Genomic DNA, 14,955 nt, shown 5'->3' with positions numbered 1-14,955 from the left:
AATCATCAACAAATACAAAGCCATAGAGACAAGCAGTAGTAGTAAGAGTTGAGTAATGAGTGGGACCGAAAAGATCCATGTGAAGCAGTTCGAAGGGTCGAGTAGTGGTCATTATTGTCTTCGAGGGATGTTTGGCCCTCGTCATCTTTCCTGCCTCACTGGCACTTCATAAGTGATCTTTCTTGAACTTGACGCCCTCGATGCCTATGGCATGCTTCTTCTTTGCCAGGGTGTGGAGGTTCCTCATGCCAGCATGCCCAAGCCTCCGATGCCAGAGCCAGCATTCTGAAGCTTTTGCTAGAAGACATACGGCAAGCTGTGGTCCTGCTGAGAAATCTACCACGTACAAATCATCTTTTCGATACCCTTCAAATACTAGAGACTTGTCAGATTCCATTAGAACAAGGCAACGCTATTTTCCAAATATTACGATCATATTTAAATCACAAAGCATTGAGACAGACATTAAGTTGAAGCCAAGGGATTCAACAAGCATGACTTTATCCATGTGTTGATCCCTTGAGATTGCAACTCTACCTAGACCCAATACGTTACTTTTACCAGTGTCAGCAAATGTGATGTGGCTCTTGTCGGATGGTCATAAGGTTGAGTCCATAAGAAGGCTTCTTTTGCTAGTCATGTGATTTGTACACCCACTATCAATAATCCACTCTGAAGACGCTGGTGTCGTACCCTACAGTGCAGTTAGGGGGATAGGCTTCACGAAGAGCATTGTGAAGCAAAAACATTTGACGAACCAGTGGGTTATGAAAGCTTAGATCCATATTAAACTAATAGGGAGAGCGGCAAGCGATTCAGGAATGAAATACATAGTAACACCATTCGGGCATTTGATCTTGCGCCCTACAAGATATTTAAGGTCCCCAGCAATAGCATCAGACGATTTTGGTTTTCTGCTGGAGACCTTTCCCTGCAAAAGAGAGTTAAGCTTTCTTAGCCACCCACATCTTCAAGGGTGGCTTAGAAGCAATAAGTCTAAGTGCAGCATCTGAGAACTTTGGCTTCGGAGCCCTAGCAAACAGTCTTGCAGGCGGACAATAGTACTCATAAGAATAAGCAGAATAGTTCTTGGTCTTATGAACATGGTGGTTTGATGAACCGCTCTCATATTCATATGCCTGAGTATGGTTTCCCTGTAAAACATTTGTGTTAGTGCGACTCAGGTGAGTCCTCTGTCTGTATGAAGCCTTTGGACCGTATGAAGCCTTTGGTCTGAGGTTTGTCTTCTTCACGTGAGGTGTCATGATGACATTCACAGGAAGATTCTCTAGACACCTTTTCGGAACCCAGATCTTCTTCATAGGCGGTCCATTCCGACAGTTAGTACCAATGTACCTGGCAAACACTTCACCATTCTGATTCTTAAACAGTTTATAGTTTGCATCAAGGGATTCATCAATGATAATGGGGTTAGCACAAGTGAAGCCAGATAGATTGGATGGATCTGCTGAAGGTTCCTTTGCAGCAACCCACGTGGTTTTGGGGTACTGCTCAGGTTTCCAGTAAGAGCCATCAGCATTCATTTTCCTTACGAACCCAACACCCTCTTTCCTCGGGTTTCGGTTCAGAATCTGCTTTTTGAGGACATCACATAGTGTTTTATGCCCTTTAAGACTTTTGTACATCCCTGTTTCAAGCAATGTCTTCAACCTAGCATTCTCATCAGCAATAGCAGTGGTATCCTCAGCAGAGGGGTTAGTTACCACATCAATAGTTGAAGAAACTGCAACAGTAGTAGCAGTAGAACATTCAGCAATAGAAGTAGCATTATCACGCTCAATGCATTTAAGACATGGTGGTTCAAATCCTTCCTGAGCGGAACTGATCTATTTGGCGTGAAGTGACTCGTTTTCCTTTTGAAGATCTTCATGAGCCGCTCTCAATTTCTCAAGATCTTGCTTCCTTTGAAGATAATCATAGGAAAGCTTTTCATGAGTTGTTGAGAGAGTTTCATGAAGACTTTCAAGTTCCTCATACTTAACGTGAAGATTTTTATGTCTTCAATTAAGGATTCAGATCGAGTCATTTCAGCACCTAACAGATCATCGCTTCTGTCTAACAGTTTTTGAATATGTTCCATAGCTTTCTGTTGTTCAGTTGCAATTTTAGCAAGTGTTTTGTAGCTGGGTTTTGAACCACAATCAGAGTCATCGTCACTAGATGTTTGATAGTGAGTAGTGCGTGTGTTTACCTTGGCACCGCGTGCCATGAAGCAGTAGGTAGAAGAGGAGTAGTCCTTGTCATTTGCATCAGTGTCGATGATGAAGTCATTGTCTTCAGTGTTGAAGATGGACTTGGCAATGTATGCTGTAGCCAGACTTGCGACGCCTGAATCGGACTCCTCCTTAGACTCCACCTCCGCCTCCTCAGAAGCGGACTCCTCCTCTGAATCCATTTCCTTGCCAACAAATGCACGTGCCTTGCCAGATGAGCTCTTCTTGTGTGATGAAGACTTTGAGGAAAACTTGGAAGAAGACTTTGAGTATTTCTTCTTCTTCTTGTCGTCAGAGTCATATTCCTTGATCTTCTTCTTCTTTTTGTTCTCATTGTCCCACTATGGACACTCAGAGATGAAGTGGCCAGGTTTCTTGCACTTGTGACATGTTTTCTTCTTGTAGTCGTGAGCAGAAGCTTCATCATTCCTTGAGCTTGATCGGGAAGACTTTCTGAAACCTTTCTTGGTGAATTTTTGGAAATTCTTCACAAGCATAGCAAGTTCCCTTCCAATGTCTTCAGGATCATCCGAACTGCTATCAGATTCTTCTTCAGATGAGGAGACAGCTTTTGCCTTCAAGGCACGAGTTCGCCCATAGTTTGGACCGTAGATATCTCTTTTCTCAGAAAGCTGAAACTCATGTGTGTTGAGACTCTCAAGTATGTCAGACGGATCGAGTGTCTTGAAATCAGGACGTTCTTGAATCATCAGGGCTAGGGTGTCAAACGAACTATCAAGTGATCTCAGTAGTGTCTTGACGACTTCATGTTTGGTGATCTCAGTAGCGCCGAGGGCTTGAAGCTCATTTGTGATGTCAGTGAGTCGGTCAAATGTGATCTGGACATTCTCATTGTCATTTCGCTTGAAGCGGTTGAAGAGGTTGCGAAGGACACTGATTCTCTGATCTCTTTGGGTTGAGACGCCTTCATTGACCTTGGAGAGCTAGTCCCAGACCAGCTTAGACGTTTCCAAAGCACTCACACGGCCATACTGTCCTTTGGTCAGATGACCACAGATGATATTCTTGGCAGTAGAGTCCAGTTGAACGAACTTCTTGACATCAGCAGCAGTGACACCTTCTCCAGCCTTGGGAACGCCGTTCTTGACGACATACCATAGGTGGACATCAATGGCTTCAAGATTCATGCGCATCTTATTCTTCCAGTAGGGATATTCAGTTCCATCGAAGATGGGGCATGCAGCAGAGACTTTAATTATCCCTGAGTCGATATATCTAAAACTCCAGGTGGTTAAACCGAATCACACAGAACAAGGGAGCACCTTGCTCTGATACCAATTGAAAGTGCGTTATATCGACTAGAGGGGGTGAATAGGCGATTTTTATGAAAGTCTTCAAAACGTGGAAGTTATGAAGACAAACGATAGAAATAAACCTATTACCCTGCAGCGGAAGGTAGACTACACTAGGCAAGCCATAGTCAAGTATTCAATAGAGTGAAAGCACAATGACTAATAGCAGCAATGTAGTAAGGATCAGGTAGGAAGATATTGTGAAGCCACATAGAACATGCAGTCACTCAGTGAAGACAAAAGATAGTGCGAACATACAATGACTTCACAAGGAGTAACAGTAAGTAAAGGGAGGGGAAGATGAAACCAGTGACTCGCCGAAGACAATGATTTGTTGGACCAGTTCCAGTTGCTGTGACAACTATACATCTGGTTAGGGTGGCTAGGTATTTAAACCTTAGGACACACAGTCCCGGACACCCAGTCCTGAACACGCAGCTCAGGACACCCAGTCCTCACCGTATTCCCCTTGAGCTAAGGTCACACAGACCTCTCCCAATCACTCTTGTAAGTCTTCAAGGTAGACTCCCAAACCTTCACAGACTTTGTTCACCGGCAATCCACAATGTCTCTTGGATGCTCAGAACACGACACCTAACCGGCTGGAGGATGCACAGTCCTCAAGTGTAATAAGTCTTCAGATCACACAGACAAGAAGACTTAAGTGATGCCTAATTCTCTTTGGCTCTGGGTGGTTAGGGCTTTATCCTTGCAAGGAATTCTCTCTCAAAGGCTTCAAGGTGGGTTGCTCTCAAACGACAAAAGCCGTACTCTGAATCTGAGCAGCCAACCGTTTATGGTTGTAGGGGGTGGGCTATTATAGCCACTTGGCAACCCGACCTGATTTGTCCGAAATGACCCTGGGTCACTAAGGAACTGACACGTGTTCCAACGGTCAGATTTCAAACTCACACGGCAACTTTACTTGGGCTTCAAGCAAAGCTGACTTGCCCGACTCTGGACAAGATTCGCTCTCAAAGTCTTCACTCGAAGACATAGGTTTTGTTTAAGCATCACTTCAGTCATTTTGACTGGTTCTCTTGGACCCCACTTAACAGTACGGTGGTTCCTATGACTCAACACAGAAGAAAGAGAACTACGAAAGATATAAGTCTTCGAGCTCCATAGGCTTCATGTGGTGTCTTCTCTTGTCATAGTCTTCAATGTGAATATATTCATATACCACCTTTGACTTCAATGTCTTCATACATTTTTAGGGGTCATCTCTAGTAGGAAAACCGAATCAATGAGGGACTTCTACCTGTGTTATCCTGCAATTCTCACAAACACATTAGTCCCTCAACTAGGTTTATCGTCAATACTCCAAAACCAACTAGGGGTGGCTCTAGATGCACTTACAAAGACAGTGCAGAAAGTGTTAGAACCATTGGACATTCTAGTAAAAAGTGTTAGAACTGTTCCACTGGGGCACGCCCCTTGCCACGTGGCCCCCTCGGGCATCGTCTCGCGTTGATTCTTCTTCCCAAAAATTACATATATACCAAAAAAATCTCCGTCAGCTTTTATCCCGTTTGCACTCCGTTTGATATGGATTTTCTGCGAAACAAAAAACATGCAACAAATAGGAACTGACACTTGGCACTACATCAATATGTTAGTCCCAAAAATAGTATAAAAAGTTGCCAAAAGCATATGGATGTTGTATAATATTGGCATGGAACAATCAAAAATTATAGATACGACGGAGACGTATCATGCCCACGCGCGCGGTGGCTCGCAAGACGAGGATAGGGTTTTGACTACAGCGCCCTCTCCCTCTCCCTCTCGCTCGCCCTCGCCCTCGCGGTGGACGTGCAGCAGTTCAATCGGTGTTAGATTGCCAGAAGCATATTGTATTGTAGTATCATCATTGTTGGACCTTCCGAAGAGGCGAAGAGCCAAGTGCAAGGTTCACACGGGTATGAACTGTTGAACCCCCGAAGAGGCAAAGAGCCAAGTGCAAGGTTTTATAGGAGTTGTCGTCCTAGTAGGAGTATTACAACTATAGCGAACGATGCTACTGTATGATGCCGCCATGTCACCTATATCCAAAGTTGTGCCACCTTTTTTTCTCAATGAGCGTGTTGGATCCTATGGGAGTCCTGGATTAGGGGGTCTCCGGATAGCCGGACTATCTCCATTGGCCGAACTGTTAGACTATGAAGATACAAGATTGAAGACTTCGTCTCGTGTTCAGATGGGACTCTACTTGGCGTGGAAGGCAAGCTAGGCGATACATATATGGATATCTCCTCCTTTGTAACCAACCTTGTGTAACCCTAACCCTCTCCGGTGTCTATATAAACCGAAGGGTTTTAGTCCGTAGGACAACAATCACAACATACAATCATACCATAGGCTAGCTTCTAGGGTTTAGCCTCTCTTATCTCGTGGTAGATCTACTCTTGTAACACCCATATCATCAATGTTAATCAAGCAGGACGTAGGGTTTTACCTCCATCAAGAGGGCCCGAACCTAGGTAAAACTTCGTGTCCCTTGCCTCCTGTTACCATCTAGCCTAGACGCGCAGTTCGGGACCCCCTACCCGAGATCCGCTGGTTTTGACACTGACATTGGTGCTTTCATTCAGAGTTCCTCTGTGTCGTCGTCGTTAGGCTTGATGGATCCTACTATCATCGATAGCGATGCGGTCTAGGGTGAGACTTCTCTCCCCGGACAGATCTTCGTATTCGGCGGCTTTGCACTGCGGGCTAATTCGCTGGGCCATCTGGAGCAGACTGAAAGCTACGCCCCTGGCCATCAGGTCAGATTTGGAAGTTTGAATTACACGGCCAACATCTGTGGGGACTTGATCTTCGACGGATTCGAGCCACAGCCGGGCGCGCCGCACTGTCGCGATGGGTATGACCTAGCTCTGCCACCGGACGGCACTCCAGAGCCCGCGCCCACATCAGCCCCGACCCTTAGCTCGGAGCCAACTGCGCCAATCAAGGATAGGTGGCTAGACACCGCCTCAGGGGCTGCAGTCTCGACGGCGATCAAGCCAAACACCAGCATAATCCTCTACACAGCCCATGACTCGAAGGTGCCGGACTCTCTTCCGGACCCCGAACCATCCGTGCCCCTGCCAATCGAATCCGATTAGGCGTCGATCATGGAATTCACCGCCGCAGATATCTTTCAGCACTCGCCCTTCGGCGACATTCTGAATTCACTAAGGTCTCTCTCTTTGTCAGGAGTGCCCTGGCCGGATTATGGCCAACAGGATTGGGATGCGGACGATGAAGAAATTCGACGCCCACCCACCACCCACTTTGTAACCACTTTTGATGATTTAACCGACATGCTCGACTTCGACTCCGAAGACATCGACAGTATGGACGACGATGTAGGAGATGAACATGAACCAGCACCTATAGGGCACTGGACAGCCACCTCGTCGTATGACATATACATGGTGGATACACCCAATAAAGGTAATGGCGACGAGATAGCGGAGGATGACCCCTCCAAGAAGCAACCCAAGTGCCGACGTCAGCGGGGCCGCTCTAAGTCCCGCCAAAGCAAAAGTGGTGATACCGACACAGGAGACAATAACACTCTGGATAGCGCCGAAGACAACAATAATCCCCTCCGGCAAGATTTAGAGCAGGAGGATGATGGAGCCATCTCTCCTAAGAGAGCGGCTGGCGGAGAGGAGGAGGGTGACAATCACATGCCCCCCTCCGAAGACGAGGCAAGCCTCGGCGACGATGAATTCACCGTACCAGAGGATCCCATTGAACAAGAGCGCTTCAAACGCAGTCTTATGGCCACGGCAAACAGCCTGAAGAAAAAGCAGCAGCAGCTTCAAGCTGATCAAGATCTGCTAGCTGACAAATGGACTGAAGTCCTCGCGGCCGAGGAATATAAACTCGAGCGTCCCTCCAAGAGTTATCCAAGGCACAAGTTACTACCCCGACTGGAGGAAGAAGCATATGGAACGGCTGACCGGCCACCTCGTGGCCGCGATAGAGAGGCATTCCAGCCAAAAGCTCAGCCTCCACCCCAACGCCATCCAAATAAAAAGGCATGGCGAGATACGCCAGACCTGCGAGACATATTGGAGGACAAAGCAAAGCATTCAAGATCGATCTATGGATCACGAGGGCGCACCACTCTACGAGACGATAAACGTCACGTCGGATACAGTAAAAGCAAATCCGGCCGGGCCGAACACAGCGGGCAGGACCCATTCGAGCTGTGTCGCGATATAGCCCAATACAGAGGCGCCACACACCCCTTATGCTTCACAGACAAAGTAATGGAACATCAATTCCCAGAAGGTTTCAAACCTGTAAACATTGAATCATACGACGGCACTATAGATCCCGCAGTATGGATTGAGGACTTCCTCCTCCACATCCACATGGCCCGTGGTGATGACTTACATGCCATCAAGTACCTCCCACTAAAACTCAAAGTACCAGGACGGCATTGGCTTAATAGCTTGCCAGCGGACTCCATTAGCTGTTGGGAAGATATGGAAGCCGCATTCCTCGACAACTTTCAGGGCACTTATGTGCAACCACCATACGCCGATGACTTGAGACACATAATTCAGCAGCCAGAAGAGTCAGCCAGGCAATTCTGGACTCGGTTCCTTAGAAAGAAAAATCAAATTGTCGATTGTCCGGATGCGGAGGCCTTAGCGGCTTTCAAGCACAACATCCGAGACGAGTGGCTAGCCCGGCACCTTGGTCAGGAAAAGCCGAAATCTATGGCAGCCCTCACGATGCTCATGACTCGCTTTTGTGCGGGAGAAGACAGCTGGTTGGCTCGCAGTAATAACATATCAAAGAACCATGGTACCTCAGATACGAAGGACGGCAATAGCAGGTCACGTAGTGACAAGCATAAGTGCCGCATTAACGGCGAAAGTACTGAGGATACGGCAGTCAATGCCGGATTCAAAGGCTCTAAACCCGGTCAGCGGAAAAATCCATTCAAACAAAGTAAGCCGGGTCCGTCCAGCTTGGACCGTATACTCGATCGCTCATTTCAAATACACGGCACCCCAGACAAGCCAGCCAATCACACCAACAGGGATTGTTGGGTGTTCAAGCAGGCCGGCAAGTTAATTGCCGAAAACAAGGACAAGGGGCCGCATAGCGATGACGAGGAAGAACCCCGGCAGCCGCACATTGGAGGACAGAAGAGGTTTCCCCTGCAAGTGCGGACAGTGAACATGATATACGCAACCCACATCCCCAAGAGGGAGCGGAAGCGTGCGCTCAGAGATGTATATGTGTTGGAGCTAGTCGCCCCAAAGTTCAAACCTTGGTCCTCCTGTCCGATCACCTTCGATCGCACGGACCACCCCACTAGCATCCGTCATGGTGGATTCGCCGCACTGGTCCTAGACCCAATCATCAACGGATTTCACCTCACTCCAGTCCTTATGGATGGCAGCAGCAGCCTGAACCTGCTTTATCAGGACACAGTGCACAAAATGGGTATAGACCCCTCAAGGATCAAACCCACAAAAACGACCTTTAAGGGCGTCATTCCAGGCGTAGAGGCCCACTACATAGGCTCAATTAAACTGGAAGTGGTCTTCAGATCCCCATATAACTTCCGAAGCGAAGAGTTAATCTTCGATATAGTCCCGTTCCGTAGTGGTTATCACGCGCTGCTCAGACGAACCGCATTTGCTAGATTCAATGCGGTACCACATTATGCATACTTCAAGCTCAAGATGCCAGGACCTCGCGGAGTTATTACAGTCAATGGAAACACAGAGGGCTCTCTCTGAATAGAGGAGCACATCGCGGCCCTTGCAAAAGAAGCGCAAAGCAGCCTCCCAAGGCAATCTACCAGTTCGGCGTTTCAAAGCCCGGACACCTTCAAGCGCGCTCGGGGCAATCGGCAAACAGACCGCCTGGCGCGATCTAAGCTCGCGTAGCAATACGGCGGCCACCCCAATCCCAGCCCAACGGCATTATTCGTGCCGCACGTACATAATTACGCATTAAAAATACCATGGGCACAGGTGGGAAGGGGGGGCACAACTGCGGCACGCCCCAAAACGCGGCCTAAACCTCACTAGGGACTTCCCGTTTGGTTATTTTTCTTTTTCTTTCCGGACTTTAACCTCTGGAAACACTGTCCGGCAGCTATATTTCCGAACACATGATAGAGCAACCAAGGAGGCAGACAACTACGGAATTCCCAGGTTGATTACAGATTTCATATTGTTCCTCAGCTCGCCCTTGGAAGGGACATAGTCCTACTCTTTTGCTTATTGCACTATCTGTATCACTCTGCTTTAATGCAATTTTTTAATATACAATGCATGACATTACGACTATTATTGCATTTTCGTTATATATATATACCTCTGTGTTCATTAATGATGCCTTGCAACCGTACACTCTAGTACAGCCAATGCACCAGGGGCTTACGTACCCACAATATGGTGTGAAAAGTCTGAACACTTTCACAAGTGAGGCACCCCGAACTTATAGCATTATATGCATCAGCTCCGAATCATGTCTTTGGTCAAATGTTGAGTTTGCCCGGCTCCTATGTTTTGGTACCTTACGTTCCGCTCTATCGGCTAAGGTAGCGCTAGGAGAACTACTGCGATTGTGCCCCGGTTCTGCCGGGCTGAGCACCTCAGTAGAGAAAGCTAAAACTGACTGTCATGATAAGGCGAGAGACTGGTCGTTGTTCGGCGAGGTTTTTCGAGTCCCTAAAGATTTATGCTGCTTAGGGCGAGGGGCCGGCTCCGTCCAGCTTACAGGCGTGTATCACGCCCCGAATTCGGCCTTCCGAATACCAGGGGCTTCGCCGAAATTTAAAATTATAGAATTCTATGGCTAAGTGAGAGTGATAAAGCATTATTAGTCTGGTTGCCTTGTTTGTTCTGCTGAGCACCTCCCACGAAGGACCCAAACATGGGAACAAGAGTGCTCAGTTTTATCCCGAACACCCCAGCACTCGTGGCATGGGGGCAGAAGCCGAGGACTAGCCATCTCTCAGATTGGATAAACAGCCAAAAAGAAGGTAATATTTTAAATTCACACAAGCATTGCACAGCGAATATGATACAAGTTTTCATACATACAGGACAAAACGATCAAGTCTCATTCAAATATTACATTTTGAGAACACTCATCCGCGATAAGACGGGCGCCCGACAGAACACCCTCGTAGTACATCTCGGGGTGGCGGTGCTCCTTGCCCTCCGGTGGCCCCTCCTTGATCAGCTTCATGGTGTCTAGCTTGACCCACTGCGTTTTTACACGGGCGAAAGCCCGGCGTGCACCTTCAATGCAGACGGATCGCTTGACGACCTCCAGCCGTGGGCAGGCATCTACAAGCCGCCTCACCAGGCCGAAGGAGCTGTTCGGAAGGGCGTCGCCAGGCCACAACCGGACTATGAAGCCCTTCATGGCCTGATCGGCCGCCTTATGTAGCTCAACCATCTGCTTCAGCTGGTCGCTCATCGGCATCGGATGTTCGGCCTCAGCATATTGAGACCAGAACAGCTTCTCCGTCGAGCTCCCGTCCTCGGCCTGGTAAAATTGTGCGGCATCGGACACACTGCAGGGCATATCTGCGAATGCTCCTGAAGAGCTCCGAATCTGGGTAAGTAATCGATAATTTACTTTTACATGCTTGCTTTGCATATAGAAAGCCTTACCTGCCGCTATCCTCTTCATCGCGTCGATCTCCTGAAGGGCCTTCTGGGCCTCGGCCTTGGCACTCTTCGCGCTCTGACGGGCCGCGGCAAGCTCAGACTCTCGCGTCTTCAAGTCAAGCTCCAACGCCTCGTGCTTCGTCACGAGAGCCTGGAGCTCTTGCCGCACCTCGCCCACCCGAGCCTCGTGCCTCTCCCGCTTGGTGCGCTCCTGGGCCGCCTTCTCTTCGGCCTGGGATAGCGCTTGCTTTAGGGTCGCCACCTCGATCATAGCCCCTGGCAAACATACAATGATCCTTTCATTTAGCAATCGCGTCCGTTTCTCATCTATAGACGGGGTATTACTTACCCTTGTTCTCCTCGAGCTGCCTCTTAGCAAGGCCGAGCTCTTTCTGGGACCCCTCGTGGGCCTCCTTCAGTACGGTGACCTCTGTAGTTAGTGTGGCGGACTCCAGCAGCGAAGCCTACATATGCATATTGACATACTTATATTAGACTCCTGCGATATTATTTGATCCTCTGTTCGGCTTTTCTTTGTGAAGACCGAACAAAGCATCAGGGGCTACTGTCTATGCGGTAATATTTCTACTACATTTTAAACATACTTACCTCGAAGCCAGTTAGAAGGCTGGTACAGGCTTCAGTCAATCCGCTCTTGGCAGACTGAACCTTCTCGATAACCGCACTCATGATAGTGTGGTGCTCCTCCTCGATGGAAGCACTGTGAAGCGCTTCCAACATATTGTCCGGCGCCTCTAGATGGACAGAGGTCACTGGCACAGGCGTCTCACCCCTCTTAGAAGGAGACAGCCTGCCCAAGCCCGGAACCGTTGGAGGTTCCGGTGCGGTGTTCGGCTAAGGGCCGAACTCGGAGCTCTCAGGGGCCCCGTCCCCTCTGCTCCCAGAGTTCGGAAGGTCGCCTTGAGGCACCTCCGGGACTGTCTCCCCTCGATCTGGTGCCTCTTGAGACAACACCTCGGCGTCGTCGGCAGGATGAGGGGAGGTGGTAGTCGGGACTGTATCGCTATCCATGTCCGACGAACCCAGGGAACCGTCCGATGATACCTCGATATTGGCTCGTGGGGGCCTGCGTAATTATGTTCGGCGATTAGGGAAAGCAATGCGACAAAGGAATCCTATGGGTTACTTTGGTATCCGAATACTTACGATCTCCCTTGGGGCTTGGCCTTGGGCAACCACTCGTCTTCACTTTCGTCGGCGGCGGTGGAGCTGTCCGGAAGGAGAGTCCTTCCCTTCTTGGACCCTCCGGCCTCCCCAGTTGGGGCGGCCTTCCTTTTCTGGTCTCCCCTAGTCGGTGGGGGAGCCTCTTCTTCCTCTTCCTCGTCTTCGGGGGAAGAGTGCGCCGCAGAGTCGTCGGACGGTGAGTCCGACGACGCCTGGCGTCAGGAACTCTTTCGAGCTCCCTTGGCCTTCTTGGTCATCTCCGGCACCTTATAAGGGGCCGGAGTCAGCATCTTCGTCAGAAGAGCGTCTGCGGGGCCTTCGGGCAAGGGAGCCAGACAGTTGATCTGTCCGGCCATCTTCTGCCAGTCCTGTCAAAATTACGGGAGTTTAGATCCCGCATAGAGTCAATCTATATAAAAATAAGTATCCTGTGAAAGGTAAAATAACTTACCGTGCTGGCTTGGCGCTTCGCGCTGAATCCGCGATCCTCAGTAATGGGGGGAGGGACCTCGGCGCTCTTGAACAGCACCCTCCAGGCATCTTCATGAGTCGTGTCGAAGAGCCTGTTCAGAGTTCGGTGCTGCGGCGGATTGAACTCCCACAAAGTGAACTCCCGTTGTTGGCACGGGAGTATCTGGCGGATGAGCATAACCTGGACTATGTTAACAAGCTTGAGCTTCTTGTCCACCATGTTTTGAATACATGACTGGAGTCCGGTCAGCTCTTTCGAATTACCCCAGGACAGGCCCTTCTCCTTCCAGGAGGTGAGCCGCATGGGGGTGCCAGATTGGAACTCGGGGGCCGCTACCCATGCGGGGTCGCACGGATCGGTGATATAGAACCACCCCTATTGCCACCCCTTTATGGTTTCCACAAAGGAGCCCTCGAGCCATGTTATGTTGGGCATCTTGCCCACCATGGCGCCTCCGCACTCTGCTTGGCGGCCGCCCACCACCTTCGGCTTGACGTTGAAGGTCTTCAGCCATAGGCCAAAGTGGGGCTTGATGCGGAGAAAGGCCTCGCACACGACGATAAACACCGAGATGCTGAGGATGAAGTTCGGGGCCAGATCGTGGAAATCTAGGCCGTAATAGAACATGAGCCCTCGGACGAAGGGATGGAGAGGGAATCCCAGTCCACGGAAGAAATGGGTGAGGAATACCATCCTCTCATGGGGCCTGGGGGTGGGGATGAGTTGCCCCTCATCTGGGAGCCGGTGCGCGATGTCATCGGGCAGGTATCCGGCTCTCCTCAGTTTCTTGACGTCTCCCTCCGTGACGGAGGAGACCATCCACTTGCCTCCCGCTCCGGACATGGTTGGAGAAGGTTGAGATGGAAGTGAGGACTTTGGTGCTAGAGCTCGAGTGTTCGGGAGTGAATGAGCAAATGAGGAAGAAGGCGTGGATAGAAAGGTGAATCCTTATCCCTTTATATGGGCGGACAAAACTAAGTGTCCCCACTTGCCTAGTAAAACTCGCTTATTCCCCAAGCGCCATAATTGATGGCGCGGTTGGGTTACCCACGCACGTATTTATGAGAATCTCGTAATAAGGGGACACGATCTCTGCTTTGACAAGACGTGTCGAAAAACTTCCTCGCGTTATGTGTGGGGCTGGTTAAAAGAAACGGTTCGAATAATCACCGGGCCATGACGTAATGTCATGTTGCCAAAACAAGCTAGCGGATTAGATCTGCGAAAACATTATTCTCTCTATGGTGGAATGTGGAACTTATTTTGCAGGGTCGGACACTATCCTCGTATTCAAATTCTTCTGTGATGTATTCGGAGAAGGAACCCGCCTTGCAATGCCGAAGACAACTGCGCGCCGGACTCGTCGTCATTGAAGCCTGGTTCAGGGGCTACCGTGGGAGTCCTGGATTAGGGGGTCTCCGGATAGCCAGACTAACTCCATTGGCCGGATTGTTAGACTATGAAGATACAAGATTGAAGACTTCGTCTCATGTCCGGATGGGACTCTACTTGGCATGGAAGGCAAGCTAGGCGATACGTATATGGATATCTCCTCCTTTGTAACCGACCTTGTGTAACCCTAACCCTCTCCGGTGTCTATATAAACCGAAGGGTTTTAGTTCGTAGGACAACAATCACAACATACAATCATACCATAGGCTAGCTTCTAGGGTTTAGCCTCTCTGATCTCGTGGTAGATCTACTCTTGTAACACCCATATCATCAATATTAATCAAGCAGGACGTAGGGTTTTACCTCCATCAAGAGGGCCCGAACCTGGGTAAAACTTCATGTCCCTTGCCTCCTATTACCATCCGGCCTAGACACACAGTTCGGGACCCCCTACCGGAGATCCGCCGGTTTTGACACCGATAGATCCCATGCAACAACCACACAAGTTGCACCTACACATAACACATTTACTAGTAATAAATTCTAAAGTACAAATGCCAGTATGCCACACAAGTTCATCTCCAATTCATGTGATAAATTTGTGCATGACTAGTCTACATATATTCATAGCGCTACCGTTCACAATTTACCATACCCACTTACACGTTATAGATGGGCTACATGTCCTCCTCCAGGTTCCAGTCCCAGGTGTT

Source organism: Triticum aestivum, chromosome 7A, assembly GCF_018294505.1.
Source record: "Triticum aestivum cultivar Chinese Spring chromosome 7A, IWGSC CS RefSeq v2.1, whole genome shotgun sequence".
NCBI lineage: Eukaryota > Viridiplantae > Streptophyta > Magnoliopsida > Poales > Poaceae > Triticum > Triticum aestivum.
Note: the sequence above shows the minus strand (reverse complement) of the source record.